This window comes from Neomonachus schauinslandi, chromosome 4 (assembly GCF_002201575.2).
Source record: "Neomonachus schauinslandi chromosome 4, ASM220157v2, whole genome shotgun sequence".
In the NCBI taxonomy this organism is placed as follows: Eukaryota; Metazoa; Chordata; class Mammalia; order Carnivora; family Phocidae; genus Neomonachus; species Neomonachus schauinslandi.
The window spans coordinates 132,527,274-132,546,770 of record NC_058406.1 but is presented as its reverse complement, the minus strand read 5'-3'; the positions used below and the strand labels follow the sequence as shown (position 1 = coordinate 132,546,770).

The 19,497-nt window shown below is 32.9% G+C and overlaps 1 long non-coding RNA gene across 1 annotated transcript; it reads right to left on the bottom strand.

Moving 5' to 3' along the window:
* Positions 1-12,543: 12,543 nt before the first annotated feature.
* LOC110578636 lies at positions 12,544-18,865 on the bottom strand. Its single transcript, XR_002480188.1, has 3 exons — positions 18,836-18,865; positions 12,691-12,777; positions 12,544-12,580 (listed from the first exon to the last, which is right to left on the bottom strand). It is a non-coding gene; the product is annotated as an uncharacterized LOC110578636 (long non-coding RNA).
* Positions 18,866-19,497: the final 632 nt, after the last annotated feature.

Below are 19,497 nucleotides of genomic sequence, written 5' to 3'. Positions count from 1 at the left end.
AAAGACACGTGGGGAAAGTAACAGATTCAGAAATATTGGAGGTTCTAAGTGAATGTTAAGTACTCCACCTGGTTTCTTAGAAATAGAATACAAAATCCATAGAAATAGAGTATAAACAAAAGACCATTACAGGACCAAGAAGGTACTATCTAGGGAGCCTAACTGCAGTCAATGTATATATTTCTTTTCTTTATTTGAATAGGTGTTACTGTTTCTTTGATGATTTCATCAACTTAGCATAGGCATATATGTGTGTGTATACAGATAAACACGTACAACTGTATTTATATAGATATCATCAACGAGAAGAAAGTATTGTGAATGAACTACTTTTAAGAATCTATCTAGTTCATCTATATTTATAGAAAAAATTCAGTCTCCACACATTCAAACAAAGTGGAATACACTTCTGTTTAGTAGTTCATGCATGAACTGGATTCCTTTTTTAATAATTATCTGGAGCTATGATATCTTCAGGTAAACATTAGAATGACCTGTGTTAAAAGCTTCTTAGTGATTTATTAGTATTAAGCCAAAATATTACAGAAGATTTATATGAATATTTTCTGTAAAAGTAAAGATTACCTTGTCAGTTGTTTCCCTTAGATTTTTCTCTAAGAAAAGTATCGTGAGTTTTAATTTTCTAATTTTCCATTTTGTAGACTCTAGTGCATAGAATACTATACTATATAGAATATGGTGCAAATAATAAGCATTCTTTATTATTTATCATACTGATACAAGTCTTACTGTAGCTTTATTAATATTTTCTTAATTCAATCCCCAAATGTAAAGGGAAAAATATGAAATTGTAACTCACAGAAAAAAACTCCATGGCTAGAAGGACTCCAGTGTATTTTGCCAAAGAATTTCCTGGTGTGATAATTAAAAAGAAAAAAAGAACCTGATACATTAAAATGAAACAGAAACAGGAAACCTTGCAGTAGAATGAATGAACATTTCTATTTCTGGGAAAATCAGACATGCCCCAGATAGGGACAACCATCTGAGGTTTGGCATATATTTGGTTTAAAGAATGAATTCTGCCCATCTGAGTCAATGGTGATTGGACACCTACTCATGCAGAACACTGTTCTAGATGCTGAAAATATACAAAGAGGCAAAGACATGAAAGGCTTATTAAATAAGTGGATCATTGGTTTTAATTACTGGTGGAGGAAAACCAAGACTAATGAAGAAAACACATTTTTTCAAAGTTCTATTAATATTATAAGAATTGAGTATAACATAATTGAATAAATGCTGGCCTTGAAGTTAGAAGTCTGGGACTGAAAACTCTACCCTGCCGCTGATCAGCCATGTGATATCAGCAGAGTTAAATCACCTCTTGGAACCTTTTTGTTCATTGTAAAATGATGGCTTTGGTATTGTATATATGATGTATAAAAGTTTCCAAGAGCATTCTTTTAGGACTTGTTAGGTACTTATTTTAACAATAAGTTCGGTGTTGCATGTTCAGTGTTAATATACTAAACAGTATATTAGTATATATAACATATTACCAATGTTTAGTATATTCAGTATATTAGTATATATTAGTATATAATTGAATATATATTGTAGTATATAAGATAATCAGTATATATTAGTTTATAATATATTAAGTATATTTAGTGTTGCATGCTTTTTAGAAATATAATAGATTGAATCAGTATTCAGAAGAGACCATTTGACAAGATGAATGAACGGTTTTACCCTCTGTAATCCTTAGGTTGATGATTCTGTTGGGAGGTAGGATTCATCTCTTGCACTAACCTTTGCTGTATGGTTTTCTTATGCTAAGCAAGAAGTGATTGGGTTAGTTTCTAATTAAAGATTTGATATGTAGAGAGGAAAAAAAACAGAAACTCAAGACTTCAGCCATATGTACCAAGCTCAAACATAAAGCTGTTTCCAAGAGTTTAATCTCCCAAAACCTTCTAACTCCAGTTTATGATGGAATATATATACATATTATTAAATTCAGGGTGAGTACCACCATGATGGTTTTCTAGGGAATGGGATATTGCAACAAAACTTAAATTCACCAAGTTAACCTGGAAAGAAGGAGATCTTAGTTTGAATTAAGCTTTTACATATGTAATCTTTCCTTTAAATTGTACCTCATTTATTATAGTGCTTCATGGATACTAATTTAATTACTACTCACAGTGATATTTTAGGAGTTAAACTTAATAAAACCTGAATGATTTTTTTCTTCAAAGTTTCCATTTATACATCTGGACAAAATATTCTCACTATAGAGCCCAAGACCCAGTGAAAGGAGCAAAGGAAGTATGAAGCCCAAGTAAGTGCTTAAAGCATTCAACCATTTATCATTAGATGACAAATATCACACCTCATATGGAGACAATAATTCTGGCCTATCTCAGGAAACTGTGAGGACAAGCCTAAAGCATAGAACTGCATGCTTACACAATCTGAAGCAGCTATACTGATATATGTAACGAGACTAGTATGTTTATGTGTAGCCTTCAATTTCCAAGTCTTCTCTTCCTGTACTCTTCGATGATTGGCCTAAAATGTAGGCTCAGACTCAGAAAATAATAGGGCAGTGTAGGGTAGTGCAATTAGATTATAAGTAGAACCATGTTCAGAATAGGAAGCAGATGCATCCTCTGAGAAAAACAAAAAGAATGTGAACTCTTGTCAGCAGCAAATTAATCAATCTCCTTCTTACAAAGGTTATGTTAAAACTATATCTAGCATAGTTTGCAAAATACTGAATTTGAAGAGACTACAAGTTTAAAGGGAATACTTCTAGACAATTCTAAGAGAACCAGATTTTTCTTTTTTCTTTAAAGAGATTAATAATATTTCATATATGAAGCTGCTGGGCTTTGGAGGAAAATCCTTTGTTTTCTTGAGATTCATACCAGGCAATAACCCATGTGCAGTTGAAACTCACCAAAAAAAATCTTCATTTGGGGGTTGCCAGGGACTACTCTATAACCATTTATCGGGATATAAATAAGGGCAATATCCTCTAAATACATTAATCTGCTTAATCTTGTATCCATTATGTCCCAATGGTGGAGTTTCTGTTATTAGAAAAATTGTAGCATCTTTTTATCTGATGAAACAAACCTTCATTTCTAATTTGACAATGTCTACCAATTATTGAGAACCACAACTGTATCAGGCCAGTGCCTGACCTCCACAAAATTGTCTGCCTTCTCATAACATCCCTATGAGAAAGATACTATTATCTACAAATTAGAGATGAAAATACAGAGTCTTAGAAGTAATTTGCTCAAAGTAGCGATAGCTTATAAGGATTCCAACTCAAGTGTATCTGACTCTCTAGTCCATTATGAGATGCTCAATTATTTGAGCTTTCCATTGTTTTTTAAAGAAAAGAAAGTAATTCATCCAGCAGATTAACTTTAAATCATTTTTATAAGCCAAACAACTTTATGTGGAGTTAACCATACATATTGTTTACAATTATATCCAGTAAAAATCCTTTAAGAATAGTTCCTATATTACTATTGGGAAAAAAATGCATTTGTTCATCTTTTGTCTATTCCTGTAGGAACAGTTGAGTGTTCTGTTCCTTTATCTGCTGCAGTGAAATCTAACTAAGAACATTTGAGTTTAGACATCTAAAACCTTCTCTTGTGCAAAGCCAACATTTCTCCTGAGCCCAGTCAAGCTCAGCTCTGAGTGTTATTGTGTAATTTACATGGTCTGATATTTAAAACGTGAGAGCAGAGGAGAACTGACTACATGATACAATTTAGCTGAAGAGATTTTCATTTCAGAAAAAAACAAATATTTCTTTGGATAAATGCATCTCCATTAGCAAGTGCTTTATCATACTATTCAGCTATTTTGATTCCTCAAGGCCACTTATTAATTATAAGAAGGAAAATAATACACTACATTTTACCTAAGCAGAATTTATTTCTTGCATGAGCAAAAACTTTGTTTAACCTCAAGCATAGAATAACATATTTGAATTATTCACCTACGGGTAAAAATTGTTTTGCACTTTACATTCTTGCTGCTTATCTACTGAGCCTCAACCCCCAGATACATACTAAGCCAAGTGAGGTGGAAATACAAAATCCTTTGGTAAAGGCATTTTTGTAAAATTTGGACTTCATTTAATAGAACTTCTAATTAGAAGATTATTGAGATTCATCAGATAATCAGTTTCCAGTCTCAGATCTACCACCAGACATGAGGTAGTTCACAGAATTTCTCTATTTTGATTTCTTCATAATTAAAAAAAATGTATGGAAGCTCCTGCAAATCTAAATCATTGAACCATAGTAATTTTCTATAAGAATACTACAAATTAAAATTCCAGTGTATATGTGAAGCTAAAATTTAAAAAAAAAACCCGTAAGTTGACAGCTTCATTTCATTTTTTCAGCCTTATTCCCTCCTTTTCTTCTTGTGCCCATTTGTTTCTTAAATGCTAGTATATGTTCCCTTTAACTCTGAGCATTGCACTGTTGCACCTTTTTCCTTGTCTACACGTATAAAGCTGAATTTAACAGTGGAGTTATAATTCCAGATCCATCGGAGAAAAAAGTAAAAGCTGTTCCACAGAAAGTATTGTTCTCCCAAAATATCTTGTCTTTGCCATGGCAGGCTAACACGCTGTCTCTCTCTGCATAAAGCATCCTGAAGGTCGGAGAGTAGTGGAGGTGTCATGAATAACAACTAATCCATTCATTCCTACAGGGGGATTTCACAAATTTCTTTTTGTTTCTCAATAAAATGCTATTCATAGTAAGACATCAGACCAGAAATCCTGGCTAATTTGTTAGGAGGAAAATATAACTGGGCAATGCAATGTATATTTATTCAAGTGCATAACCTGAGAGTAAAAGCAAGTTTTCCTGAAAATGCATTTAGATGAGCAAACTAACCCAGCCTTGTAGCACGGTTCTTTGGGGAGCATCAAGAAAATAAAGCCCTGCATACTTGTTGTCTCCAAAATAATGTAGGCTGATGATTTAGCACAATTATTCCGGATGTTTACATCCTGTTTCTTTTTTTTTTTTTAAAGATTTTATTTATTTATTTGAGAGAGACAGTGAGAGAGAGAAAGAGCACAAGAAGGGGGAGCAGGAGGGGGAGAAGCAGACTCCCTGCTGAGCAGGTAGCCCGATGTGAGACTCGATCCCGGGACTCCAGGATCATGACCTGAGCCGAAGGCAGTCGCTTAACCAACTGAGCCACCCAGGTGCCCCTACATCCTGTTTCTGTTCCTCCTTTTGCCAGTGGAGGTATGTTCCTTTTCCCAAACAGGGTGTGTCCTCGTGGAACTTCACAAGGGGCAGCTTTTTACCAGCACGGTGGAATGGAATGAATGTCCCTTCTTTCTTAGTCTTTGTCATCTTGATATTCCAGCTTTGTCTTGGGTCCCTTCTCACAAGCAAAATTCTAGCATCCTTAATTCAATCATCAGGCACATTGCATTTTGGCCCAAGTGCTAATTTGCTGATGTCAGGTGCACAAATGCAATGATTTCCACAGCTAGACTCACTCCTGGAACCACTGTGCTTCTTCCCACTTTTGCCTTCTGTTTGTTTTTTTTGTCATTTATTTCTATTGGAAAAAAAGCTTGTTGTAATTCTAAGTCTTCCCAAACCCTTTTTGGATTTAGCAAACCAATGCATAAATGTATATTTTATATTTTGAAAATATATTTGTGAACGCCTTAAGAAAATTAGAGAAATCTTGAAAGGGTAAATCTTCAGAATTTTTCTCAAAGTATCATAGTGTCTTAGTTCTGTTAAACGTCAAATAAATACATAATAGAACCATTTCGAGTGTCAAGGTGAAATTCATATTCCTCAGTTTCTACAATTGCATTACTTCCCTGATTAAAATTACATTGTGTTATATATAGTATGTATGTGTGTATGTAATAATAGTTATTGTTTGAAAATATCCTGAGCAAGTGGGACTACTCCAGTATTATGGTTCAAAACATTTTAAATTGAATCATATTCTGGTCCAGGCAAGGTTTGGTTAGTCTGTTGTTAAGGTTTTTTTTTTTTTTTTCTAGAGTATCTTATAATAGACATGCTAGTATTTTTATTTGTGTTTAAAGCTTACTTTTATAGTATTTTCATTGCTTGTTTTTCTCCACATTTATAAATTATAATTGTAGCAATATTATGTGCTTATTGGTATAGCCCACAGTTGCTGAAATGAAGTCTTTGACTCTGGAAGCTCCTATTTAAACAAATATTCTACATCTTTTAACAGAACGAAGTTATTCTTCACTGCATATTTGTAGTTTCAAATTAATATGGTTTATTTAACGGTTGAAAATATGTTTCAAGGGATAATTACATAGGAGGTTAAACCTCAGGTATGGATATACCAGCAAATTCTTTAATCTCTATTAGTCTTGAGTTTCCTTATTTGAAATTGATAGCAATAATATTAATTTTAACCAATTGAGATGAAGACTAAATAAAACTATGCATGTAAGACAATCAGTATAGACTCTAGTATATACTCAGTGCTCAATAAATGGCAAGTATTTTCATTAATCAATGGTATTTTGAATTCCCGTTAAATAATTTTGAATAATTTTACCTTAGTTCAGGCTTAAATTAGATACAACTTCAGCTAAAAAAAAAAAGTGTTTATTTGATTATCCAAGAGTTTTTAATATATTTCTTTATTTTTTTAAAGATTTTATTTATTTTTCAACAGAGAGAGAGAGACAGCGAGAGAGGGAACACAAGCAGGGGGAGTGGGAGAGGGAGAAGCAGGCTTCCCGTGGAGCAGGGAGCCCGATGTGGGGCTCAATCCCAGGACCCTGGGATCATGACCTGAGCCGAAGGCAGACGCTTAACGACTGAGCCACCCAGGCGCCCTAAATATATTTCTTGTTTCCATATTTGGATTCACTGTAGGGCAGCACAAAATTTTCTCCTAATTACAGTTTACATTTTAAAGTTTACATGGTACAAATTATTTTGCTCGCTCATTCTTGAGGGTCCCAGCCTCTATTTTAAAGAAGCAAGACATTTGTGATATTCTTGATGAAGATCTTCAGTTATGTATGAGTTTGACTTTCACTTCCAGTTGAACGATTTGAATGGTTACAGAGACTTACTGGACAAAATTGGGAAAGTCTCTAAGACCATAAAAAAGGACATAGCAGGCTTTAGTGTGAGGGGAATAAAACAAACAAACAATACCAAATTATTCCCCCATCAGCAATAGGTATATTAGCAACTAATCAGATATGTCAGTTAGGCACCATGCCATAGAAACATTTACTGTTAATAAGTAAGTCCAAAGCTTTTCCAAGATTTGTATTTGCCATTTATTCTTTGAAAATAATTATTTGAAATCTTAAATTAATTGGTTTCTGGATGGATTCTTCTGAGCTCCTTTGAGATGTTTAATTAATGGTGGTAGACCAACCTTGGCTTATCTGTTGCCTTAATTCAAATCAAGAATAACCAGAAACAGGGCAGTCACAGATGGTTTGATTCTACCCCTGGTTGAGTGTTATATAAACGGAATGCAAGAAAGGTGGTGCAGGCCTTCAGGAAAGTAGAGAGAGTCAGTGCAATAATGATAAAGGTTAAAATAATTTTAATGGAAAAATTAGGTTAACTTTACCAAGAGCAAAAGAAGTGTGAGGCAAAGGGGATACTTGGCATGTATGTGAGATAGCCCCCAGGTTCTATCACTTTGGATCTATCTCTATAAGTGAAGCCATGAGAACAAGGATAAAGAGAAAAGCCAAAAGAAGAAAGACCTGGACCTGATTTTAAAGTTGTGCTAAACTTAAAAGAAGAGAAAGAATAAAGATGTCTGCAAATAGTGAAAATGTGATTTGGGCATGTATTCTAATAATTGGTCAGTCATTGCTATAAAGTTTCCAGGGCTTTTATTACAAGCAAGCATTAAAATATCACCCTTTCCAGTCTTCAGAAAGCAGGTAAATCAAAAACCCAAAGGGATGGATACCTGGGCAGAGGATATTTCCAGATCTGGGGAAAGCTGTGCCATCAAGTATTTCCACAGTGCTAATATTCAAGTCTCCTCTGATGTGATGAAGAATACTATAAAATCCATGAAGGGTACAAACTACACTGTATAATCTTGCCATATATATATATATTTACCTCTTTGTTATCTAAATTCCCACTAGAATATAACCTCCTTGAGCACAGGGACTTAGTTATTTTATTCACTCTTTACACCTAGGGCTTAGATTAGAGTTAGGCACATGGTAGGACCTAAGGAAATAGTTGTTAAATGAATGAACTGGCATTTCCATATTCACTTAAACCCAGTAATCCTTGCCCTATATATAGGGTATATAAAGATATAATAGATTATATAAAGATTATATAAAGATATAATAGATTATATAAAGATATAATCTATTATATCTTGTGTGTCTAATTTTCCTTAAGCACACATTACTCCCTTACATTCTACTCAATGCTCAATGGTTTCATAGTTTCTGACAGTTCTGTTCACAATCCTCTAAACCTCCATCATACTCATTCCATCAGATGATTGTGTTTCAAAAACCATTCTCCTTTTGTAAACATACCCTCACATTTTCCCTACATCTTTATCTATCACTCACCCACATTCTATGGTGTTTATATATACATGTCATAAACATCTGTATATAGTCTGATTTCTTGCCATATCAATTACCTACTTTCTCTCTTGTATCCTCCATGTCCACTAGCTCTTCATCTTCTGTCCATCCTCAATTTAAGTCTATATGGCAGAAGGACCCAGTCCTTTCTCACTTCTTTTAATTTACTACTTTTTATCCCTTCTGTTTTCCCCACCCGCCTTAGTCCCTTTGGGCTGATATAGCAAAATACCATAACGTGGGTAGTTTAGAAATGACAATAATTTATTTCTCACAGTTCCATAGGCTGGGAAATCAAAGATCAAGGAACAGATTGTGTGTCTGGTGAAGACCTGCTTCCTGGCATATACACTGCTTTTAGCTATGTCCTCACATAGTGGAAGAGACAAGGAAGCTTTCTCAGCTCATTATACAAAGGCACTGATCATTCATGAGAGCTCCACCCTTGTGACCTAATCACCTCCCAAAGACCCCACATATTAATATCATCACTTTGGGGGTTAATATTTCAACATATGAATTTGAGGGGGACACAAATATCCAGGCCACACCACCAGACAGTGAAAGTAAAACTGAGTAGTCTTTCCTTACTACTCACATATTATTTCTTAATTTTTTATAATGTAGCACCCCCTGTCTCATCTATTTCAAGAAAGCTTCCATTTTCTCACCCTATTTTTCTCAGTGTTGAATGGGTTGTCTGAAACAATACATAAGCTAAGAGTTAAAGTTTGGTACTACACTTGGATAAAGGTTCACTTTGATATTCTCACTAGCTGGTAGGGGTCGGCCCAGCAACTCAGCATGTTTCACAAGGTGATGGATAATATATTGGACCAGGCACACAGCTAAATTCATTCTCTTCATCTATTCCTAACCTAATCAAAATTAGTTATAAGTTGGTAGTGTCTACAGTGGTCTGGGAAGATTATCGAACACAAAGTCACCCAGTGGGGGAAATGGGCCTTTATTCATATACCAATAGGTAAAATAAGATAGAGTATGCATTAGGTGTCATGTGGGCCCAGAGTATATGACATTATTGAGTCTGAATTGAGTGGGGAGGCAGCCACAGGGAGGCTAAGACATCAATATTTAAGAATGATTAAGAATAGTCATGTGAATTGTTAAGAGAAAAGAGTGAGAGATTCAGATATTGCTCCTCTAACTTAATGTGATCAGATACACTAGTCTGTTTGCAGCTTTTCATAATCTTCCCATTTATTTCTAAGCAAATTATAAATTCTTAAAACTAGCATGGAGACCACTTGCTTTTTTAGACACCTAAATATTCTCCACAACATAAATTATTCACCTTTTTCTAGACCAAAAATATACTTTCTAATTGTTCTTGCTTTTTAGTCTTTTTGCCCATAAAATACCTTCTCAAATATTTACACATTTTGAAAATACAGTTACCCATTATTGTCTCTTTATTTACCCCTTAGGGGGTAATCGTTTCTATACTATGCTAATTTTCCATTATATTTAATGGACATATCACGTATAGTCTAGTTTTGTGAACATCTCTTTCCATTAACTTTTCCCCTACTAGCTCATAAGTGCTTCACAGTAAAGAACCACATCTTAGCTATTTCTTTTGTCCCCCACAACCTAAAGAAACAGTGCCTTTAAAACATTAGCTTTTCAATACAATGTGGAGCAATATATAGCTCGATCAGTAAGTTTTCCTAAGCAATACAGTTCTGGTCATTTTGTTTTACTTAAGAAATTCATTCAAAATTTTAGCTTAGACCTCCATGATTTTTAATAAAATTCTTAGTTACCTCATTATTAACCTAATACAGCATTATTCTAAAAACAAACTGGAAAAGCTAGATGCACTACAAAAGCCAAGGGCTTGCAATGAATCTCACTATAATTACCTCAAATAATTTTTTACAACAGAATACAAGATGTGCCAAGGTGGAAAATATTGCTTATCACTCTGGAAAGGCAAAATTCCATATTACCCAAGATAAAACTGTTTTCTCTTAAAGGGCCCCCAAGCATTCAAAGCAGACAAGCAGAGGACAAAATGTTTACCCAATTTGTATTCTACTCAGTACATTAAGGAATAGATTTGTATGGTCATAGCTAATATAGTTAAAAGTTTTGGAGAGGAGAGTAATGTAATTTTAATCCTAGTCATTATTTTTTAGACAATATTTAATTGGTAAAATGTACAGAAGAGGCCTGTCTTTGTACTCAGTTTCACTGTTGACCTCCCATAAACTCCTTTCATAAAGCCTAAAAATTTCCAGTACTACAAATGGATTTTAATGCTTTGGTTTTAGATTTTATAGGGGCATCAAAAGAGCCCTCTTTGATTTTGTTTTTCCCTAAATCCTGATTCTATACCTAAGTGTCTACCACAGGCCAGGCAGTGGGTTTCTCTTAAAATGCTACATCTCTGAAAGACAATAGGCTAGTTAATAAAATTTTCAAGTTAGGAATGTCACAATAGGCTTGTGTTTCCATTCATAAAGTATGTCTTGAACACACACAAACTATCCTTTGTCATCTGTTTCTGCCCCATTTCAAAATTATTCTCTGCTATTAATTAGAAGTGACTACAATTTGATTAATCTCAAACATGTGTCACATATAAACAATGTGGAAAACTGAATTCAATATTTTTTCACTTAGAGTATGCATGATGCTCATAGAAAGAAACCAAATATCTCTTTTAAAACAATTTGAAATCTAGTATCATCACACAAAGGGAGAATATTGTCAATGTCACATTCTAGTTTACTTGAAGTATTAAATTTACAGAAGAACCTAATTATTTATGGTTTCTTCGACTGAAAATATAAAAATTAAGTGAACTTTTTTCTCTCTTGTTTTACTACTAAAACTCTCATTTCTGGAATCTGTTCCTTCATCTTGAGAATCTACCGGATTTTGGTCCCTGTTTGGTGTTTAATTGAACTCTCTGGAAAAAGCTTACCAATACCTATAAACTCACAGAGGACAAATACACATTGCCTTAGCTTAGAGAAAGGAAAGTTTCAATTAACAAGGGAAAAATGTCTTTTTGCTTAATTTAAATTATCATTATTAGTATAAGATATGTACTAAAACACTCATTTTTCAAAGTGCTAGTTCAATTTCCATAAATGCACTAAGCATTTAACCGGATTATAGAAGAAAAATTATATTATAAAGTAGTTGTGATTTAAGAAACAATGATTCCATTTAGGTTTTTCTGTTCAACTTTCTAACAAAAAATGTTTTTCTTTCTTATTACACAGCCCACAGTAATAAGTGAAATATAATCCTAATTAATTTTTCCTACAGCTGTGTATAAATCAATAGCTGCAACATCCCAAAGGAAACACACACTGCACGGTCCTTCAGGTTCCTAATGAATGCAAATAGAATGACCTTTTTCTGACAACTATGAATATTATTTCACAATTTCACCATTGAAATCGCTGCCATCAGCAATTCATACAGCAAACATGGAGACTACAATAGTTGTAAATAACTATTCATTATGGAAAGAAGGGGGTGGAAAAACCTGAGCTTGAGTTATGCAACTTTTAAGCCTCGAGCTTCATTTTTATGTTTCATTTTGATATGGAAATTGTCTTAAATGTAACCAATCTTCATTTTAGTTCTTTTTTCTCTGTTTTAGAAAAAAAAGATTAAAAAGAGTCAATGTTTTATGCCATTTAATGGAGAAGTTCAATATTGAAATGTTTTTTGTAAATGAAATAAAAACAATAAGTAATATTATAAAGCTCTAAATACTACATTCAAGTTTTAGGAGGCTATGGTTATCTTCCATCAGAAATACCTGGCAGAGGGGCACCTGGGTGGCTCCGTCGGTTCAGCATCTGCCTTTGGCTCAGGCCCTGGGATCGAGCCCCGCATTGGGCTCCCTGCTCGGTGGGGAGTCTGCTTCTCCCTCTCCCTCTCTGTGTGCATGAGCTCTCCCTCTCTCTCAAATAAACAAATACATCTTTTTTAAAAAAATAAATAGATAAATAAATAAGATAGTTTAAGAAATACCTGGTGGAAGAATATGCAGAAAACCCCGTTGGTGTACTTACCAAGACAACACTATTCATGCAGTGAACATGCAGATAGCTTTGGAAGCTATGAAAACATAATGACATAAAGATGAAACCTGTGGGAACCTGAGAAAAGGTGCAAGTAATTAACTCACAATATTGTCCATTTTGACTGAAGAACCACTTTATTCCAAAATACAATAAAACTGCATGTACTTATGCTAAATCATATTCAGTTTGCAATAAAACTTCATTATAGCCATGAAGATGTCTCATTAAGTAGAAGTTAAACTCAAATTTTATAAGAAAAGTAATTAAATATGTTAAACGTAATTCTGCTGGCCATACATCTATCTACTGAAAACTCCCATTGGAGTTCACTAGAGCCACGAATATAATGAGCCAATAGAGTTCAAACACTCATTAAAAACAGGACTCCTCAAATTGCCACAAGTTTCAAAAAGGGACTCACAAGAATATTCCACTTCCATACAATTCCAAAAATGTCCTTCCACCCCAGTTCTATAATTAATTTTTATACCTCCACACAGGACTGCAGACTACAATCACGTACCCAAATGTGGATTAGTGACATGCATAGAATATATTTACAGAGAGATATTAACTTACTTTGGTAAGTAGTTGCACTATTTTAGCATACAGTCAGCTTTCTACACTTTCAAACCTGAGAACTGTTTTAAACTCCATTCAGAGAATTTCTTGAAACAGCTAAGAAAGCATTTCTGTGACCGTTGTTTGGCAATATCAGACATAGATGGCATTTTTTAACTGTATTAAACAATCTCCACTTGATGACATCTAAAGATGTCTATACTCTCACACCTGTAATGCTTTCATGTTCAAAATGAATCCCTGCTACATCTCACTCAATATTGATCTTCAAGGCATTTCTCCCAATCCTTTCCCCAGTGTGGTCACTGAACGGCATCAGAGTTCAATAGGAAGATCAGCTGCTCATCCACTTTTTGCTAAAGCAATTTGTATTATGGATTTATTTTAGCAGTCTACAGTGGCAGTTGCTGTTTTTACTATTTAAATGCTTTGATTATCTGACCTTGCTTACTTTATCTTTCTAAGTGCTATGCATGGGCTTTAAAATGATCAATAAGTGGGGATTCCTCTACAGGATTATGCTGAAATCAATCTCAATTCAGACTTTTTGTATTTTATGTTTATTACTTGATCTATCTTAATCGCATTCCTTATTTTGGTAAATAAGTTTAAAACACATTTTTGATTATGCAGGTAAGAGTCTTCTAAGAGTCACACGTGTTATAAAATAACCTGTATTTTTAGACATTATTTTATTCATTATTTTAATGTGAAGAAGGAAAGAATTAATTCTTAGATATTTTATTCAAACACCTTTTCATTATAAATGAAGACCTATTCCTTTAGAAGAAAAACATAGTTTTTTATATGCAAGTAATTAAAAAATCTTGAAATACATTAATGTGCTATAATAATTGTGATAACTATGGAACTTCAAGAAACACTGCTTTTACATATATGTTGCACATAAACATGTTTATAAAACTTGTTACAGAAGAAATTAAAGCATCATAGAAGAAAAACCAAAGTGAATTGTCAATAATCACATCTTTGAAAATCAATAGGAAAAAAACCATAAACTTGTTGAGTATCATTTAAAAATTTAATATTCAATGTAATAAGAAAACATCAGTTTCATATTCTCACTACTGGTTACACAATTTTTAATTTTGGATTAAAAGAACTGTAAATTGGAAGCTTAATGTGCTTTGCATACTTTTAAAATCAAATCTACAAAGTTTAGAACCAAAATTCCATAGTAATTATCAATAATATTAAATAAACATCAACTCCTAAAATTAACTATATAAGGCATTAGTGTCATGGAATATGAATTATCACACACAACTATTAGAAAATGCTAATTTTTTTGTCTAATTTAGTTACATTTTATATCTTCTGGGTTTAGGTAGTCACATGAACCTCTTGAATTTTATCTTTGGTTCAACTTATTCTACATGATTTTTCAATATCATAAATAAAAGAAATGCAGATGTGAGCTAAAAAAAGGAATGAAGGCAAACTTCTTTTAAAAAATCCCTTTTTTTCAAATCCAGTCTAATGTCTAAATATCTCTGTCACCATCTCTTACATAAAATTACAGTGAAATATTTTTCCACCCATGTAAAGTATAAAATCTGCAGTTTGTTCCAAGGACCAAAAATTCAAGCAGTAAAGAACCTGAGGTAAATAAACATATGATTATACACAGAATATTTGCCATATGTTCACCTGTGCAAATACAACATTTTTTTGCTTAAATGATTTTTAAAAACTCTCACAGGGCTAAGGAATATCACATATGTCCAATAAGTATATATCCACATTTTCATACTTTGAAATTACTGGCCAAAATGATTTAGTATTAATAATTTTCATTTCAGACTAAATTATAGACTATTAGTACAATAATTTTTCTTCTACTGCTCACATTAAATAAGATAGAAAGTGTTAATAATAAAATAAAAATAAAGCCATCACAAGATAATCCATTTTAATAGTTATACGCATGAAGCTAGGGCAGGAAAATTAAGATGTCCAAACATGAAAAGAATGAGGAAAGAAGTCTAATTACCAAATAGCTCCTATAATGATTTTCCCCAAAACTCTTATAACCAACTAGCTCCTTTCTACTGTTTGCGGCAGAATAGCACTTAAGAGAAATCATTTTCCAGAAAGTTTTGCATTTCTGTACATCACAACCCTGGCAAGACATGTCCATACTTTTTTCCTCAAGTGGGTAAATGTTAAGAGAGAAGAATCCAAGTTTCATGATGCAGCAACACAAAGCTGGGAAGTGAAAATTATGTTGCAACGGAGTCTTGAAAATATGACTGTAAAAGTTAATCAATAAAATGTCTATTCCTGTCTATTCACCGGAGGCCCCAGCTGCATAGCTTCACTCAATCGATACTACAAATTATTACGATTTCCAGGTTCCCACTGGACATTCAGAACAAATCTTTCAAGTGTAACAGGCTTATACTGAGTATATGGTGTGTGTTCTTCACATTTAGTTCAAAAAGAGAGGAGAAAAATAAAATCTAAATCCTATATGTTCTTTAAAATAAAACATTTAGCTTTATGGAACCAGTAACTTACAAGGCGTATTTTAAAGTTAAAAACAATCTTCCCTTTGATTGCCAAATGTTTTAGTACTTTTTTAACTGTTTCATGTTTAGTTAAGAAATGACTTAACTTAGTAATAGATCTTGGTGGTATTGGAATCTGGTGAGTTCTGAATGACTATTCTGAAGTAAATGAATGGAGAAAATCATTTTGAGATAATTACTTATCAAAAAATCGCTTGGATACATTACTATTAGAAAGATGAATATAGAAACCTGACATACATTTCAAATCGTAACAGGTCTCTTAAAATAGAGATTCTAGTTATTGTTTTTATGACTTATATCAGCACATTTCAAAAATTGTATTTCAGGATTTCATTTTTTTCTATTTTTATGAGATTAAAAATTCATGATTTCAGAATTGAGTTTGTCTTTTTTTTTTTTTAAAAAAAAAGGTCCCAGAATGTTTTGCTCTTGTGAGATCCTCTGCTCTCTATAGCAAAATTCAACCATAATTGCGAACTCTAGAAACTACTCAAGCCCTTGATCTTAACTTTCTATACATTTCACCCTGCATCACTTAGTCAAAATCCAAAGACTTTTCCAAATAAAGGAATGACCAGGTAAGATAACTCACTATAATGTTCTCATGCCATATGACACCTGATGTGGTTTTCTTTCTTCTTACTGGTGAATACCATGGTGCCTGGCACCGCCTAATACCAAGTCAATTGGTAAATCTGACCAATTCATGCCACCTGTTGATTGAGTAGAGAAAATGATAAAAATAAATAAACGAAGTTAGGGCTTTTTATTTTGACTAGGCTAAAAAGGCATTGATTTCATTTTACATTTTAATAGTAGTATGTTTTTTCATGTTTAGATACATATCTAGCATGTAGGCATACCCTGTGACAATGTATATTGAGGCTATATTTTTTTTTAAAGGTGAACTTACTTCTCTTAAGAAACAATCATTGGTTTGATTATGATCACGTATCAGTCTCTTTAAATTCAACAACATATTCTTGTAGCATGTCATAATAATATTTATAAATTTTTGATGTCTAAGATAATCATTAAAAACTATTGCAAATAGTTAGGCAAAAAAAAACCAAAAAACAAAACAAAACAGTTACAATTTTAACTACCCCCTTAGATGATATTTTGCACCTTACCAGCAATTTCACATTGAAAGAGAATAGTGTACTTAATTTCATGAGCAAGCTATATAGGAAAATAAGATAGATTAATATAGATCAAGTATATAGAACTTAAGTTAATCTTTCATTGTTATTTAACTGGACTAATCACTGTCTGGTTTATTTACTTATAAAAATCCAAGATTGGAAGCAGATCTTTGCATGCCAGTTTTCATATCAAAAATGTTTTTTTTGTTAGTACACTGAATAATATGCCTTTTTGTGGTATTTAACTGTAGAAAAAAAATATTGGCATTATTTTAATAACATTAAGTTCACATGGACCACTATCATTAGCTTTATATTAGTGTTCACAAACATTTTTATATATTTCTTATTATCTAAATATATCTTAACTATATTATTTCCCTAATACTATTCAGCTTTTTAAGAGACCATAATATTTACAACAATAGTACATTAGTACAGCCATTCCCAAAGAAACTTTGCCCAATATGCTTTTAATTCTTGGTACCAATTTCTACCTTTTAATATTTGTTAAATGTGGCTTTTTTTTGTTGTCTGAGTTCTGGCAGCTGACTAAAGGTACATTAATGGCAAACAGGATTTATCTGAGTGTTTAATTTTATTTAGAAGCCTGTAAAATGTTATCCTAGATTATAAAATTATTTTTAGTGCCTTCTGATATTAAACCATAGGCTTAAAACACAGAAATAAATTCTTCATGAATAAATTTCAAAAATTTTACTTTTACATTTTAGCATTGTTAGCTTTATAAACTATAAATTAAAAAAAATTCAATGTTCATCATATGCAGTATTTTGAAATCCTATTGATAGACATATCAAGATATGCAATAAGTAATGAAAGTTTAGAATCTGGCTTCCAAAGATTAGTTAATATCAAATGTCTTTTTAGCTCTGGCCTCAGGATTGTGTTCAAAGGTATGAGTGACAGGAGAAGGAAAAAAAAGTTTAGGTATGTGTGCTTTATCTAACTGTGATTACTCAATTTAACCAGTGTTCAGTGAGCAAAGTGTAATTCTTGACAAATACAGAGAGAGAGAGAGAAGGGGGGATGGGGGAGAGGAAGAGAGGGAGAGGGGAGTTCATCTGGGCTATGCTACTTAAAAAAAAATTATTTTTAAAAAGCACCAAGAAAACCAAGCAAAAGGCACAGAGGATAGAAGACCTGATTATCAGAATACTCAAAAAAGAAACTAACATTTATTTGAAAAGTAAATGATAAAATCTGACAACATAGTTTAAGCATAATAATTACATAAAGATTTAGATGATGAAAGCAGAAATTAGCTACTGGAAGATGTTTCACTAAAACAATTCCCATGAATGTTTCACAACAGCATAGATCTTTGTTACTTTTCTTCATAGTTCCTTACATGCCTCAATGGTCTGACCAAAAAATTCTACTCTAAATGTCTCTCAATTTAATAGTGTCTTGCTTAGAGCTGCTACTTTAACAAAAAAGAAACCCAACAAGAGCCATATGTAACCTTTGGACTCCAAAAGGAGAAAGATGAGAATGACATTGGCAGATAGGTGCTACAGAAACAGTGTATTCTTTCTCTTGCATCTTACCTTGAACATTTCTTGATAGTTAACAAGAAAGTTGACCTCCGCATCATTATTTAGAATCACAATAGGACAGTTACAATGTTCAGCATGTGACATTTCAGTTAGGAAATGATGCAAATTTAAAGTTTATCTATCTTGGAACCAACAATTTATTGAACAAGCTAGCACATTTACACAGCACCTTTTGCAAAACAGAGTTAAATATTTAGCAACGAAAGTCAAAGGATTGACTTGATTTTAGTATGTAAAGTAAAACTTTCTGAAATACTAAAAAGCAACTCACTTGTAATCATTTTTTTCTTCTTCAGAAGCAATAATCCCTTCTGTCACTGTCTTCAGCTCTGCCTGGGGTTTTCTACTGTTCTGTTCTTGGCGAACTGTTTCTGCTATTTGCTCAGTTAGCTGCTCTTGAGTAGCTTTCAAGCTGGATTCCATTAGAAGAAGTTTTTCATCTTGACTGGCAAGTTCTTGGGCTGAAAGATAAAACAAGAACATTGCCTTTTAAAAAACCAAGCTAATGTGTTTTTTTTTTTTCTTTTGTTTTTGGTTTAAATAATATGCAGTGCAACTTTGAGGAAGATTTAAATAGATCCTTCTTGTCAAAATACAAGCTCGTGCTTTCAATTTTCACAAGTAAACAAAGGTATGTGTGAAGGAATACAAGATGCAGGTCCATAATCTCAAGTTTATAAAGCGCTTGAATTAAAACATTAGATGTCTTAATCAGACAACAATTTGCTGCCTTTAATTGTGAGATTTCTGTTGCTACATTTATAACAGAGTAACATTAATACAAAGTATTCTTTTTCTTTCTTTAACATAGGCCTCAGGTATATTTATATATAGTCACATAGACAAAGGCTGATATGTTATAAATTATGCCAAAATGATGGCTCTTCACTGATTTATTTTCATGTATAATATTTATGAAATTTAAGCACTTTT